General features: G+C 36.6%; 1 long non-coding RNA gene across 3 annotated transcripts; it reads right to left on the reverse strand.

Annotated features, from left to right (window-relative positions):
- Window positions 1-5,727: 5,727 nt before the first annotated feature.
- LOC145129115 (uncharacterized) lies at window positions 5,728-11,077 on the reverse strand. 3 transcript variants are annotated; one of them, XR_013717302.1, is made up of 3 exons: window positions 10,608-11,059; window positions 10,026-10,518; window positions 5,728-5,784 (listed from the first exon to the last, which is right to left on the reverse strand). It is a non-coding gene; the product is annotated as an uncharacterized LOC145129115 (long non-coding RNA). The 3 variants fall into 3 exon arrangements; XR_013717301.1 differs by lacking the exon at window positions 5,728-5,784 and adding an exon at window positions 9,239-9,793; XR_013717300.1 differs by lacking the exon at window positions 5,728-5,784 and having other exon boundaries at window positions 10,247-10,518; window positions 10,608-11,077.
- Window positions 11,078-12,520: the final 1,443 nt, after the last annotated feature.

Genomic DNA, 12,520 nt, shown 5'->3' on the forward strand with positions numbered 1-12,520 from the left:
AGAGGAGTCTTTCGCGAGAAAGAACTCATAGGTACTATTGACCTTGAAGAGATTCATGAGCCAACCAATGAAGGAACCTTAGAAGATACTAGCGTTGAACCAGAGGATGAAACTCCAGTTGAACCCATTGAAAAATCATTACCTCTTCGCCAATCTAGTAGATTTAGCATGCCACCTGAGTTCTATGGTTTCCATATAAATACAGAGGGCGACACGTTTTTCAACGATAATACACTGGTAAATTTGGATGAGCTAGCTAACTACAATGAAGAAATGGTAGGCCCTAAAGCTGCCAAGTGGAAAGATGTAATGGATAGCGAGATCAAGTCCATGTATGATAACCAAGTTTGGAATTTGGTTGATCAAGAAACAGGTCGAAATACAATTGGTTGCAAATGGATCTTCAAGAAGAAGACTGACTATGATGAGACCTTCTCACCAGTGGCCAAGATAAAGTTTATTAGGATAATTCTTGCCATAGCTGCCTTTCATGACTATCAAAATATGGCAGATGGATGTCAAAACCGCTTTCCTTAACGGGAAGTTGGGTGGAGATGTTTACAAGAGTCAGACAGAGGGTTTTGTAGATGCGAAGTTTCCTAGTAGAGTGTGTAAGCATGAGAAATCCATTTATGGACTGAAAAAAGTGTCTCGTAGCTAGAATCTTTGCTTCCATGAGAAAGTCAAAGAATTTGGTTTCTATAGGAGTGAAGATGAGTCTTGTGTGTATGTCAAGGCTAGTGGGAGTATAGTAATGCCACCTTTCAAATAGATAGAGAAAATCTTCGTTCTTAATCTGGTTGGGTGTTTCTATTAAATGGAGGAGTAGTCACTTGGAAAAGTTCAAAGCAGAACATAGTGGCTGATTCTACTTATGAATCAGAGTACATAACAGCAAGTGAAGCATCAAAGGAAGCAGCTTGGCTGAAGAATTTCATCGGTGATTTCAGAGTAGTTCCGACCATTCAGGAGCCAATGGAACTTTTCTGCGATAATGAAGGAGCTGTTGCTTTGACCAAAGAATCGAGAGATCATGGTAAATCAAGACATATCGACAGAAAGTACCATTATATCAGACATAGAGTTGATGAAGGTCATCTCATAGTAAATAGTGTTTTATCAGAAGACAATCATGTAGATCCTCTCACAAAGGCTCTAAGTAGGGTTAAACATAGTCAACATGCTAGGAGCATTGGTTTGAGAGATGACATTAGTTTTAGTAGTTATATGATTAGTTTGAAACTTGTAACATAATAAATGTAATTGATTTTGGTGATTGAATATTAGAGATTATTTATGAGTTTGTTTACTGCCTTTGTCAATTATTTATTCTCGTGTTCGTTTCGCATGTTTTACTTCCTGAATAATTTGATTATTCGAAGCTCCACAGTCACTCATAATTTAGGAAGTAAGTAGTGAATGAAGACTGCCATGAATTGGATTTTAGATTTTCTAAGGAGTTTAGACATAGCAATTGTGTTGCTACAACGTTTATGATTACTTAGAAAATGGAGATTTGAGTATTGGATAAACTCACGCTCAGAGAATTACTTCATGGATTCTATCATGAGTTGTAATTTACATGTCGGTTGTACATTGGTATTGCGAAAACGCATCATTAACTTGAGGTTATAAACATAGTGTGATGTATGATTTGGTGAGTAAAGGATTGTTAGGCGTGTCAAACCCAACAAATGATAGGGGTACGATATACTCCAAAAGAACACTACAATATTGCACTAAAAGGTAGTACAAGGCAAGTAGGGTCGATCCACAGAGACACGAGACAATCAATCTATACCTCTTTGCGCAAGGTATTTTGGTCACCAACAGTAAAGAAGGGGTTTTGAATGCAATGATTAGAACAACTAATTAAAGACAAATGTAATTGACTAAATAAATGTATTAAATTCAGAAATTGTAAAGACTCCAACTCTATGTATGACAACTTAGCAATGCGATTCCAATATGACATGATACTTGCCCAATTCTATCTAAGTTGCTACTTGAAAGTGTTAACAAACTCTAACACTTCCCATTCACCACATTAATTAACCAAAACAAGCTCTTTGATTAACCCTAACCTTACTAACCTAATCTAAACAATCTCTTAGAATTAGATTAAAAGATTGCATTAAGCTTTATGTAAATGTTCCCAACAACACCCAATATTCCTCACAAGCTCGGGAGTGTAAGAGTGTGTGAAAAATATTTACACTAAATTCATTCAATGGAAATCAATTTAATGCTTGTTACTTAGTCCAATTCACAAAACAATTACGGATTCTGCAAAATGGATAACTTGAATGACCTAACCCTAATTCAAATGGCCAATAAGAATCACAATTAGAATCAAACATTCGATTGAAGCAAAATCAATTTCACTAGATAGAAATTAAAAGCAAACATCAAATCATATGATTGAAATCACAACCAAGAAGTCAAAACATGAAGTTGGAGAAACTAGGGTTCTAGCCACAGATGGCTAGAACAAAATCACAAGTTGTAAAGATGGAAATGATGTGCAATTACAACTTACAAATAAGAGAAATAATGTTTCCAAATGCTAAACGATCAAATCCTTACAAAAACCCTTCGAAATCCTCTCTCCAATAGTGCTTTGATATGATGTGTGTATATAAAAATGACCAATTTCCCGTGATATGAAAGATAGGATAAACTGCCAAAAGTTGGTTTTTGGGTCGAACACGGCCCGTGTCAAAATAGAACAAATCAACACGGGTCGTGTTGAGTGGGAAATGACAAGCAATCCTCGACTTTTCATTCCAAAGTGCAATGCTCATTTAGGTCAACACGACCCGTGTCAAAATAGAACAAACTGACACGGGTCGTGCTCAGTGTAGTCAACAGCCCCTTTTCTGGTCAACACGGCCCATGCTCCTTTTGCAGTGTAATATGATGAAATGCAAGAAAAAGGAAGAACAATTATGCTAAATAGATGAATAAAAAGGGACTAAAAGGAGTGCAAAAAGGTGCACAAATTACACCTAACAAGGATACAAGCATATAAGTCGAAGTTTATTCGTTCCTTTTGACCTAACAAGAAAAACGATATCTTTGGGCCCCTCGGTGATTTGGTGTTGACTTATAGTGATGGGTCCAGCTAGGACTAAATTGATGTGTTCAATTGGTAAGTCGTATAAGGTCATCACAAATCGGGAAATCGGGAAACAAAATTTTAGGCAATTAGATTGATTATATTCCATGTCTTGTGTTCATACGATATCTTATAGAATGGAAGAATATTTGATCACTTATCTAAGGACTAATGTCTGATCATATCAGAGTCTGGAGTTGCTCTGGGAAGTACCCTTTGCTGTTAGTTTAGAAGTTATACCGGAAATTGTAGTTATAGACTTATCCACGTGGGACACTGTTAGATTAGGTGTCCAAGCAAATAACCAAATTAGTATTTTCTTGAATTATTAGCAGAGTCCTTTTGGGTTGCCATCAAACCTGGTAATTGAATAACATGACTTTTGGAGAGAGATACTGAATTATTGATTTATTATATGATTAATAAATAACAATAAATGATTTTATTAATATAATATGAGAATAATATATTAACTAGAAATAATATAATTTAATTAAGAGTTAATCAAAAATTAATTAGAATTAATTTTGGGATTAATTGGATTAATTGAAAGTACAAAGAGCTAAGCTGTAATTATTTAATAGTTGGACAAAAGGAGTTCCAGAACCTTCCCCATAAGAGGTGGATGGTTTTGGGGTGATTCTAGGGTTTCTAAAATATCCCTTAAAGATAATTAGGAAACCAGATAATTACCTGATTTGAAATATTACTATTTTAATCAAGTAAGGGTTATCTCGGGTTTTCCTATCAGCTATAAATAAGGCCTATAACCTTCATATTTCCGGCTATTGATTTCTTTAGAAGCATAGCTAAAATTTCCCATCTCCTCCTCTCTCCTAAATGTTTTGCTTAGTTGCTAGGGTTTGGGTGTGAACCATTAGAGGCACGATATTTCTGGTGCTTGCTTCCAAGAGTTTTCAAGAATGATTGGTTTGACTGTTTACTACAACAATCAAGAAGGTATGTAACCTTCTCTTATGAATTTTGATTTCATTAGGGTTTATAGGGTTCTTTTTTTCAATATAATGTTACGTCAATAGTGTTATGACTAGATCTAATTGGTTGCATTTACCCTTAAGTGTATAAGGATTTATCCGTGTTATTGCATCTAAAACCCAACAAGTTTTCGATGGGTTTTTTAATGAGGCCAGCAGGGAGGAAGTAAGCAGTCGGTGGCAAGATGCAGTCGGTGGTGTGGGGGCGAGTGGGTTTGTTAGGTCGTGGGAGGAAGAAGGCGAGGTGGGGGGAGGGGGTATTTATTATTTTCTTCTTTTAAAATAAACAGTTTTAATTGAATAAAATGTAAAATAAATTAAAAAGGATATAAATGTCATTTTATATTTGTAAGGGACCATGTAACATCCAGATTTCCAGGTACTAATCTTTAAATTCTCTTATATTTAAGTTTTTGGATTTGGGAGTTTTGATTTCCTGCAACGTGGTGCATTGGTCACTACGGCGTGGTGGTGACACGTCACCACAAAGCACTGGCTTAATAAGACATCGTTATGACGCGGCATGGTGCACAAAACCCTAAGTTTCAAGCTTTGGGATCTATATAAGGAATATGGGGGCTAGGGTTTCGATCATCATATCCTCTCCTCTTGATATTTTGAGTTTCATTGGTGTTTTTAGGCATTTGAAGGTGGATAGAAGGTCTTATTGAACAAGGTACCTTTGTAAGTCTCCAAGCTCGCATATTTTTGGTTCATCGATTGTAGATCTAGGATATGAGCTTATTTCTCCATGTTGTGTTCATATGAGTGGTTGGTGTTAATAAATTTATCAACTTTATGAATCCTTGAGGTCCCATGAGTCTTATATATCTTAGATATGGACTTTTATGCTGATTAGATGCCATGCATGGGGTTTTGGGCACATTTCTCACCATTTTGACCTAACTTGGGGTGTGACATGCATGTACATAAAACAATGATTTTTATGGACCATTTGAGTGCTCAAAAGCTTCCTTGAAAGTATGAGTGTTTGTCTTAACGGAATAGGCACTTAATCCATTAAGATGTTTTGGCCAGTCTCCACAGCACAGTGGATAACTTGCCATGACGCGATAACAGATTTCATTTGCGTATGTTTTATCGTGTGGCTGCCACAACGCGGTAAGTGGTTGGCCAAGGCATGGTGGCTGACCATTGAGTTTGACCGTTGACTTTTTGATCAGGTTGACTTTTGGTCAAATTGTTAGTTTTAGATAGTAGACTAAGGTTTGGCCTCTTGTGTTTCCTTAGGTGGTGTGTAGCATCGACCTTACGATCTTTTGAGCCGTAGTGTAGTCTACTTCTATAGAGAGGTAAGTCTTCTCGCTATACTATGTAGGACACTAGGTGTCATTGTATGTTTGTTTGTCTTTGTGACTTGCATGAAAAACAATGGTTGCATCATGGCAGGAAAGACTATAGGAGGACTGTAGCAACAGAAGTAACAGTAAGACTATGGTTGGATGATAGTATTCACATGGCCGAAATAGGCCGTTGTGTAACAACCATAAAATCATGCCAAATTTAAACTTTTAAAAACATTTCAAATATATTAACCATTACAAAACTTGTTTCCAAAATATATCATATCAGAGTATCCCAGAAACAAAGTCATAAAAAGTGAGGAGTTGTACGATCACACCTTTGCCTTGCCACAATCCCCTGATGTACCTGAAACAATAAACTGAAACTGTAAGCCCGAAAGCTTAGTGAGTTCCCCCAAAATACCCTACCCACAACAATACACATATAATCATAAACAACATATTATGGGTCCAGTCAACCATCGGGTTGGAATACCCCAGGCCCACAACCAACAGGTTAGAATGCCAACATACTATGGGTCCAATCATCCTCGGGATGGAATACCCCAGGCCCACAACCAACAGGTTGGAATGCCCACATACTATGAGTCCAATCATCCTCGGGATGGAATACTCACGGCCCACAACCAACAGGTTGGAATGCCCAGGTCTATTGGCTTTCGCACAAAGCAAATAAGCCTCAACCGCCAAACAAACATGTGCACATATAACAGATAATCACATAACAATCTATAGACAACAACTGATCTAATGGATCATACCACATACCACATAATATTATCCTACCCTCTAGGATACCGAACTAACAAGTCATACCACATATCACATAATATCATCCTACCCTCTAGGATACCGATCTAACAGATCATACTAGCATAACATAACCAAATAACAATTCAAAGGGCCGGCCTTGGTGCCTTAGACCCTTGAGTATAGTGAGGATATCTCACATGGCACTGCTGAAGTCCCGCGGATGAAACTCCAGCTGCTGGTTGACAGATTCTCGAACTGCCAACATCAAACAACACCCAATTAATAATTGGGTTCCAAGCCTAAGGTCCAACTCACACTCCAAAGGCCCAAAAGTCAAGTAATGGGCCAAAGCCCAACATATGGCCTAATTTTCCAAATTGGGCCCAAACCTTTACATGGTCTTAATTAAAGGCCCAACTACTTAGTCCAGTCCAAACATTTGGCATTTCCAATGGCCCAATATCATATAATCATCAAGGCCCAAACTATGACCCATCTACGGCCCAATTTTCCAAATTGGGCCCAAACCCTCATATGGGCCTTACCCTAAAGCCCATTAAAATTTTCTAGTCCATTTGCTTGTTCTTGGATAGCCCAATCACCAAAGCCCAATTGGAAGGCCCAACTCAAGGCCCATGTGAAATTAGGGTTTTCACATGAAATGACGATTAGGGTTAAGTGTTCCTACTTAACCCATTAAGGACTTAATCCATTAAGTCCCACATTGCTTTAGGTTAACTTGCAATTGGTCATTAATTAATATTTTAAGCTTATTAAATAATTCTCGTGTGTCCCTATCAATTCCCACAAATTAGGGTTTTATGCCATTAGGGTTTTCCAAACCCTACTTAGGGTTTTCCAACCCAATACTAGCCCATTAGTCAATTGGTTTGGCTTTTAGGTCACTTTGGGCCTCATTGGGCCCATTAGGGTTTCTTTGGGCCCACTTCTATCCAAGCATCCCCAAACGAGTCCAAACACAAACGGAGCACACTGCCACCCAACACGGCGGCTGGTGTTACAACAACGAGCTACTACAAGCAAACCCAACCATCTACTAACAAGACGTGCGATGTTAAATAGAAATTGCGAGGAAGGACACAAACGTCTATATCGCGATTACTTTGTGGATATATGTGTATACGGGTCGAAAGAGTTCAAAAGAAGAATTCGTTTGAGTAGGAATGTGTTCTTACGGATCGTCAACGCCTTGAAAAGCCGATATCGTTTCTTTAATTTTAATACATATTTACTATATTTTTATACAAACTAAATACAAATTTACTACATTTTTAATACTAATGTATTATATTTTTAAAACATATTTAATATATGTTTAGTTATACATTATTTATAATTGAGATATGATGTTAGAGGTAGACGAGAATTCACAATGTTACAGAAATATGTGATGCGGCCATTTGTTTGATGGCTATGGGGGAGTCACCCAACATCATGGATGATTATATGAGAATGTCCGAAAGAACTGCACATGAAATTTTGTACAGATAGTCAAAATGTGTTGTGGAAACATTAGCAGATATATATTTGCGGAAACCTTCGTTGCATGATACGCAAGAACTTTATGCAGTACATGAAGAAAGACATAGGTTTCCCGGAATGAGTGGAAGCATTGATTGCACGCACTGGAAATGGAAAAATTGTCCAGTAGCATGGAAATGGCAGTATGCAAGTGGTCATCATGGTTCTCCTTCGTTGGTTTTAGAGGCTGTTGCTTTCCAAGATTTATGGATTGGGCATGCATTTTTTGGGGTTGTGGGTTCCAACAACGACGTCAACGTTCTTGATCAGTCGCCAATATTCGACGATATTTTGAATGGAAAGGCCCTAGATGCTCATTTCACAGTGAATGGAAACGAATACAAGTTTGGGTATTACCTTATGGATGAAATATATCCTCCGTATTCCACATTCGTGAAGGCATTGCGACACCCGGTTGAAGAAAGAGATAAATTATTCAATAGAAAACAAGAATGAGCATGTGAGGATGTGGAACGTGCTTTTGGAGTGCTAAAGGCGAAATGGAATATAGTTGAACATGTGGCACGACCATTAGACTTAGAAACTCTACGATATATCATGTATGCATGTATCATAATGCATAACATGGTAGTAGAAGATAAATGACGAAATATTGCACACTATATTCCAACGGGGCCCAGACACGTTCAATTTCAACCAGGAACAACATAATATTTGCATAGAGTCGTTGACATTCAGGACACAAATAAACACATACAACTTCGAAAAGACTTGGCGGATTATATTTTCGAAGGTAACGATATAACAAATAGCGTTGTTTAGGAAAAATAAAAATATGTTTTTTTTGTATTTTAATGTTTTTTTAAATTTGGATGTTATGTGCAATTCAAAGGCTATGTTTTTTTTATTTTGTAAACATTATGTTTTATTTAAAATATATTTGTTTTAGTTTGATATGTTGATATTTGCTATTTATTTTAATGTTTTATATAATATGTAGTTTATTAGGTAACTTTTTATCAAATGCTATTAATTTCTCAGCTAGTTTATTAAACAAAAATTAGCTTTTTCAACTAGTTTACCGAATATGTCTTAAGCATAAAGTTCAATATTTTATATTATATTTTTTGATACATTTGATTTTTTACAAATTGACAACACTGCAAAATAGCTTTTTTATTTCTAAAAGAGTTTGCTATCGGACTAAACATGTAAACTGTTTAAATGACCACAAAAGAGAAGCATGCATATGCATGTATTAATAGTTTAATACTATATTAAACAAAACAAATTTAAAGGATAAGTATATGCGTATATGTGATTCGTGTGAACTATTTAAAGTGGCGAGGGATAATTTGAATCGACAAAAACAAAATGTGATGGGAAGAAATGCTAAACAAAAAGTTGACAATGTAAGCATTTGCCATGGCTTCTTATATTTGTCTTTGATTCCAAACACATTAATTATAATGTTAAACTTTTTGTGGTTTGTGGTTTTTGTCTACAAACGTCAACCACGACTTGTAGAATTGGGGCCGGATATAGGTCCCCATGACTGCTCGTTCTTGATATTGATTTACGGTCACGAAACATGTGATGGTGTTTTTTTCTTTTTTATGTCCAAAAGTAGAACCGCTCTATTAAGAAAGAAAATTGTGGCCCGTATAACATGAAAGAAATATTTGTTGGTGACTATGAGTATTAAGAATTTTAAGATTATTTATTTTTCACCGTTGTAGTAATGTAGTATATGCTTTTATAGCGTTTATGTTATAGTTTGTAGCCTAAAATGGAATTTTTTATATGTTCTTTTTGTTATTTTTGTTATTGCGTGATAATAGCAATATTGTTTTAGTATGGATAACACGTAAGTCCATTAGTCCAGGTATAGATGGCTTATAATTAAGCCCATTTTCTATAGCTATTACTTTTCTGTGTGTAATCTCGATTATTTCAATTGAAAATTAGCAAGATTTACGATTAGTTTAAGTTTTAAATAAATAATGTTGTAAACTGGGACAGATGGTTTATCATGTCTTTAAGAACAACGGTAACATTAAACAACTGGAGAAGATTAGCAAATTGTCCATTGATGTCACCTGAACAAAGTAAATTGATCAGAATAGGTACTAACATTTGACAATTAATGTTGTTAAAAATGTTCGATACAGAAAGAAATCAATATTACCAGCTTCAGAAATTGTCAAAACAACAATCAACTGGTGTAATTTGACAAAACAATCAGATGATTTAGACTCAAACTATAAAAGTCCAAACAGATAGTTGAATCAGTATAAGAAGATACATATCACATGATTGTTATTGGCTTACCTGCGTTATATTTCTGTAGCGACCATGTCTAGAGAGGCCAATTCCAAATCCCATTTAGTAGCCCAACTTGTATTTGATTGTAGTCTTGATGGTTTATACATATTGGAATGTAATAGGAACAGTTGGCGCTTTTCCATATAATGGAAATGCGGAATTCATAACCTTATATCAGCAAAAAGAATAAAAAAAAAAAACAAACATATGGCAATTAAACAACAATATTGAAAACATGTGAAAAGAACTTTCTCCATACTTAGCAATTAAACATTTTTAACTTAAAGAAAGATCCAAATAAAAGAATGGAACCTAGATATATTTCAGTGAGATTTGTGAACCTATATAAATTTCAGTGAGATTTTGAAAGATAGAAATAGCCTTGATCAAACCAAGCCCGACTTCCACACCAAACATACTGTCAGGGAGATAAAGCTTTTTCAAAAGGGTACATCTGGAAATTACGTCAGACAGAGCAACACCCCCTTCAGAGCCAACCCTAGTGAAAGAACATATAAAATCCTCAGAAGGTTCATTTAGGCATTTCATAGAACACTTCATATGCATGTAAGATAGAAACTTGTTTACCATATGTTGGTTAGTATGGAATTGTGAAATACGAAAAAATAATTGAACACATATTTGAACACCGTCTCGACCATCGATTCAGTAGAGAAGCAAGAGATGTTGACGCTTCGATTGTAAGGACTAACTGGTGGAGAGATGGAAATCGGAGTAGAACACAAAAAACTTGTATAGTTCAAAATCGACCCCGATTGTGTCTACTAAGGCTTCGGACCAGGTAGGTGGCGTCCTCGTTGGTGCGGCGGCTATAGCGGTGGTGAATCGAATTCCTTCTGCCTTTCCCATATACATTCATCGACTCCTGGTTTGTTCGAGGTATTGAGACGGTGGATATATGTACCTGATCTAGATAGAAACAGAAAGAGCGGTGACCATGGTAGTGACTGTTGGAGTAAGAGAGAAAGAGTTGGGAAACTACTCCTTTTATTGATCTCAAAAGACACGTACAAAACAAGGAAAAACACAAGACTTATTTAAACTAAAAAACATAACAGTAAAAGAGAAAACTAAGGAGCACTATCCCACTAATAGCAATAGCATCTTTATCCCGAAAGACTCGCCTAATACTTTTACCAGGTCACTTAGCTGACTAATTCTAAGTTACCGTTGATGCAGATTTGGATCAATATTCAACACGCCCCCTTGATTCAAATGTGCATACTCCAAGCAAATCTCTAAAGTAGCTGAATTTTCCAACTGGTAGTGCTTTTGTGAGAATGTCAGCTAACTGCACATTAGTACTATAATACTTGACAATGATTTATCCTTTGCTTACCAGCTCACGGATGTAATTAAAACGAGTGTCAATGTGCTTTGTGCGACTGTGAAGTGCTGGATTTTTAGTCAAGAAGATTGCATACTTGTTGTCACAGTAAATGTCAGTTGCCCCGTGTTGCTTTTGTTGAAGCTCTTCAAGTACTCTTCTTAACCATACACCTTGACATGCTGCAGCAGTTGCAGCTATGTATTCTGCCTCGGTGCTTGATAATGATGTGCTTTCTTGTTTCTTTGAGCTCCAAGTTACTGCACCTGTGCCTATGGTGAACACATTAGCTGAAACACTTTTCCTGTCATCACTACATCCAGCCCAGTCGCTATCTGTAAAACCACACAACTTGACTTGTGTTGCTTGAGCATACCATATTCCATATTTAAGAGTACCAGCTACATATCTCAGAATCCGCTTTGCTGCTCCAAAGTGTATCTTCGAGGGATGATGCATGAATCTGGATACAACCCCAACAGAGTAGGCAATATCAGGGCGTGTGTGTGTTAGGTAGATCAGACCTCCTACTAAGCTCCTGTATCGTGTAGCATCTACTCTCTCTTCACCATCTTCCACAACAAATTTTTCACTGGAATTCATTGGTGTTGCAGTGGGAGTGCAACCTATCATACCCATTCTAGTAAGAATGTCTTTTGCATACTTGGCTTGATTCACAAATATTCCATCAACACTTTGAATGACTTCCAGACCCAGAAAATAACGTAGCACCCCCATGTCACTCATTTCAAACATACTCATCATTTGTGACTTGAACTCATCAATCATTATATTGGAGGAACTCATGTAGATAATGTCATCTACATACATGCAAACAATAATGATATCACATATACCAGATTTTTTTATATAGAGAGTTGGCTCATTTTCACTTCTGTTGAACCCATTTCCTTTAAAATAATCATCAATCTTGCTATACCAGGCCCGGGGTGCCTGCTTTAGGCCATAAAGAGCTTTCTTTAAACGGTACACCTTGTTTTCATTTCCAACCACAGTAAATCCTTCCGGTTGCTCGACATATACTTCCTCCATTAGCTCACCATTGAGGAAAGCCGATTTCACATCAAATTGGTAGACAACCCATTGTTGTTGAGCTGCCAAAGATAAAAGCATTCGCACTGTTTCAAAACGA

The sequence above is a fragment of the Lactuca virosa genome, chromosome 8 (assembly GCF_052849685.1).
Source record: "Lactuca virosa cultivar CGN04683 chromosome 8, Lactuca_virosa_CGN04683_v6, whole genome shotgun sequence".
NCBI classification, from domain to species: domain Eukaryota; kingdom Viridiplantae; phylum Streptophyta; class Magnoliopsida; order Asterales; family Asteraceae; genus Lactuca; species Lactuca virosa.